At 44.5% G+C, this 4,199-nt stretch overlaps 1 long non-coding RNA gene and 1 pseudogene across 1 annotated transcript; both read left to right on the top strand.

Annotated features, from left to right (window-relative positions):
- The first annotated feature begins 895 nt into the window (after positions 1-895).
- On the top strand, positions 896-1,604 carry LOC108765731 (uncharacterized). Its single transcript, XR_001940329.1, has 3 exons — positions 896-930; positions 1,009-1,106; positions 1,220-1,604. It is a non-coding gene; the product is annotated as an uncharacterized LOC108765731 (long non-coding RNA).
- Positions 1,605-2,693: 1,089 nt separating this feature from the next.
- LOC108765727 (uncharacterized) overlaps positions 2,694-4,199 on the top strand; it is a 3,894-nt pseudogene continuing 2,388 nt past the window's right edge.

The raw sequence follows: 4,199 nt of genomic DNA, 5'->3' as shown, positions 1-4,199 counted from the left end.
TGGTCATATTGATGAGTTTCGTCATAGGATCATCGGTAACACAGGAGTAGGAGTAGGTAAGCTGAGCTGAAACAAAATTATGCGTTTAAAAAAAAAGATTTATTATTATTATTATTATTAATTAAAAATTATAATATTTATTTAGCGTCAAATCGTCAAGTGGCGCACGTTAATCCCGTGCAATTCGTGCGACGTGGGAGTCTGAGCCTGTGGCGACGACGACGTCACGCGGAGGATGAAGACAAGGTTGTCCCTGTGCGTAAGTTGGAAAAATAAATATATTGATCAAATGCTGAAAATTTCCTTTATTAAAAATATTTTAATTTTTTTCTAGGAAGAGCGCGAATCGAACCGCCAAATAATGCGCCGCCTCCACGCAATGGACAAAGCATCGCTCTCATCGAAATTGGTAAGATGATTTAAAAAATATTCTACTGTAAAATATAGTTCATATAATATTACCGCAATAACAAGAAAATTAAAAACATTTCTATTTTAGATGATGATGATGATGACGTTGATGACGAGGATAATGGAGATTCGCAGCGATCAAGGAACTCGTCAATTACCATTATTTCAATGTCGCGTAAGTTCAAAAAATCGGTTAACGAAACATAGAGTTAATTCTGCAAAAAAAAAAAAAGAAAAATAACAGTAAAAATTACTTTTTAGCACGCGAAAATGAAGAAGAGGGAGAAGAGGAGGAGGAAGACGAAGAAGAAGAAGAAGAAGAAGAAGAAGAAGAAGAAGAAACTGACATTTACGACTACGAGGACGACGAAGACGCCGATGATATCATCGACGAGGCGAACGAAGATGTTACCAATGATACTGGCGACGAGGAAATCGATGATATAGCTGACGAAATTTCGGAGACACAGGACGTGACGCATAAAGTCGGAGAAGAGGAGGGCGACAATTACGTCGAAAGTAATAATATTTTATTGTTTACTTTTATCCCGTTGTTTCGAGAAATTTTTCTTAAACGTATATTTTCTCTATTAAAAGTTTCCTACTCACCGGTTTTACCGCAGTCGCCGGAATATTAGTGAGACTTCTCGAGCGAAAAAATATCCTCGGCTCACGATCATATGAAGCAGCTAAAGGTGAGTTACCTTACTTTTCTGTTACATTATGACACGTGGGGAGGGGGATAAGCTTTAGACATAATATAGCAAAGTCAACGAAATTTAAATAAAAATTTTGTTTAACTTTTCAGTACAAATTGGTGGTGGTGCTGTCCAGCCCTCAGACGCTCTCCCTTCGCCTTCACAAAGGGGAGATCATCAACTAGCGTCACCCCCGCGATCCCGTCAGTCGACACCTGCACCGTCGCCGTCGACACCACCGACACCTCGTCAGGCTCAAAATGAAGATCAGGAGCAGGATCATCAGCAACAGGAGCAACGATGTCGTCAGCACGAGGTCAATAATTTTAATTATATAGATTTGCGGGCGGAAAACTCGCGGCAATTTAGGAATTTCACGATTCTAGGAAGAGAGGCGACTTTCGCGATACGGCCGCCACCTGAAGGTAGCGATATCGCTCAATGGCTAGAAAACGCGTTTCGTGAAATTCGAACGTATGCGGTACATACGTGCGAACCGAGCGATTACGTCGGATTATCGTTTGAGTCGAGTGATCTAGCGCGTGGTCCAGCGGTATTGTCGTTTCGTCCAGCACGCGATCTAACCCACGAGGACATATGGGGGCTCGTGAGTTCGTTGGCGCAAAGTGCTGGAGGAATCAATATCGCGGAAAATTTTACGGTACGCGTTTTCAGAGTTGCGCTACCTACCGGTCGCGGACGTCAGTCCAATCGATTAACGCACGAAGACGTAGCTAAACGCTCGATTTTACAAATTGTCAATTCCGACAATTTATGTTTTCCCCGTTCGCTTGTAGCGGCACGCGTGCATTACGATCGCGGGCAATTACGCGTGGGGGAACTACATGAAAGATGGGAATCCGTGAGATATCAGCGTTCTTCTTTACAACGCGAGTTGGCTAAAGAATTAACGATTTCTGCGGGTATCACGATTCCCGAGGAGGGATGCGGAATTCGTGAAATTGAGCAATTTCAACGGTTTCTCGCTGCGGAAAATATCGCGATAATTGTTTACAATTTCAGTACTTTTGGTCGCGGCGAGAATCCGTTGTACGACGGCTGCGCGTTACTCTCCTCCCTAGGTCGTGAACCTTCATTCCGTTTAAATATTATGTATTACGAGCGTTCGAGGCATTATCAGCCAATTTTAAACATGAAAGCCGCGGCCGGTTCTCGAGGGGGGTATTGCGTTGAGTGCAACACCGGGTATCGGAACGGTAGAGGGCATCGTTGCGCGAAAAAATGTCCGCGATGTTACGCGATTCCGTCGTGCGAGGGTTCCGGCGCCCAGTTGGTTAGATGGTTAGGTGCGATTCGTGTAATCGTACGTTCTTCGGAAATCCCTGTTTCGAGCGTCATCGTGCGGAAAGATCTCACGATGGAAAATCGGACGCAAGCGTTTGCAAATCCGTTAGAATTTGCAACGACTGCGGACGCTTCGTGAAATCGAATTCGCGTCACGACTGCGACGTTATCTTTTGTAAAATTTGTCGCTCGTTGCAAACGAATCATTCTTGTTACATTCAGCCTCTTCGTCGTAAAGTCACAGTCGAAGACCCCGGAGAGGGGACGAGTGCTGGGACAATGCGAGAAGAGAACCAGGTAAATGACGAGAATGACGTCGAAAGTGCAAATGATGCGCGAAGTAAAAAAGATCGCGTCACATTCGTGTTCTATGACTTCAAAACCCGACAAGACGAGACGTTCGAAGGAACGGAGAACGTAAAGATACACATACCGACTCTTTGCGTCGCTCAACAAATTTGCGAAACGTGCGCGGAAATACAAGAAATGTCGACGCGATGTCGTTGGTGCGGGGTGCGTGAATTTGTTTTTCGCCATGATCCGGTAAAAGAGTTTGTAGATTTCGCAACGTGATCGTCAAAATATTTTAACAAAATAATTTGTATCGCGCATAATGCGAAAGCGTTTGACGCTCAGTTTATCTTAAAATACATCGTAGAACAATCTGGCATAATTCAAGAGCCACGGATGATTTTGAACGGGACGAAAATTATCATGATGACGGTCGGTAACACGAAATTTATTGATAGCTCAAATTATATGCCGATGCGATTATCTGATTTACCTAAGGCTTTCGGACTGCAGGATACATCGGGTAAAGGCATCTTTCCTCCTTTATTCAATAGAAAAGAGCATCAAGCATATATCGGACCAATACCTAGCGCACGGTATTATTCGCCCGAACAAATGAAACCCGAGGAACGCGAGCATTTTATAAAATAGCACGACGACATGACACAATCCGGCTTCATTTTTGATTTTCAACGCGAAATAATCAAATATTGTCGTAACGACGTTGATATCCTTCGACGGGCCTGCTTGGCTTTCAGGAAAATCTTTCTTGTACGCGGGAGCGTGTGTCCGTTCGTGGAATGCACAACTATCGCTTCTACGTGTATGAAAGTTTTTCGCAGAAACTTTTTACGCGGGAAAGAAATAGGAGTCATTCCAGTGGGTGGATACAGATATAGAGATAATCACTCGCGCAAAGTCGTGCAGTGGTTGGTGTGGATGGAGCGTGAACTCAATCAACGGATAAGCCACGCGGGGCGAGGGCGCGAATTTCGGATTGCCGGTACGTCCGTCGATGGATATTACGAAACTGATTTGGAGAACGAGACGCAACGTTACGTGTTACAATTTCACGGATGCTTTTGGCATGGGTATCCATCATGCTTCCGAATAAAGCGCGAGAGAAAACTCAATTCCTCCACCATCATGGCGATACGATTGACGCGCGCTACGAGCGAACTCTCGCGGTGACATGGCGTCTTCGACGACGAGGATACCTGGTGATGGAGAAATGGGAGTGCGATTTCGACCGAGAAATACGTGAGAATAATGAGATGCGCAATTTTCTTGAAAATGCTCAGATAATAAAGAACTCGCCTCTCGATCCGCGCGATGCATTTTTCGGTGGCCGAACGGGAAATATACCAACCCGATGCGATGTTGCGGGAACGGAGAAAATACGCTACATAGACGTATGCTCTCTGTATCCCTATGTACTGAAAACGGGTGCTTTTCCGATCGGTCACCCAAAGATCTACATTGGAGAGGAATGTT

The sequence above is a fragment of the Trachymyrmex cornetzi genome, unplaced genomic scaffold (genome assembly GCF_001594075.2).
Source record: "Trachymyrmex cornetzi isolate Tcor2-1 unplaced genomic scaffold, Tcor1.1 scaffold513, whole genome shotgun sequence".
In the NCBI taxonomy this organism is placed as follows: domain Eukaryota; kingdom Metazoa; phylum Arthropoda; class Insecta; order Hymenoptera; family Formicidae; genus Trachymyrmex; species Trachymyrmex cornetzi.
Note: the sequence above shows the minus strand (reverse complement) of the source record. Positions and strands in the feature narration are given on the sequence as shown.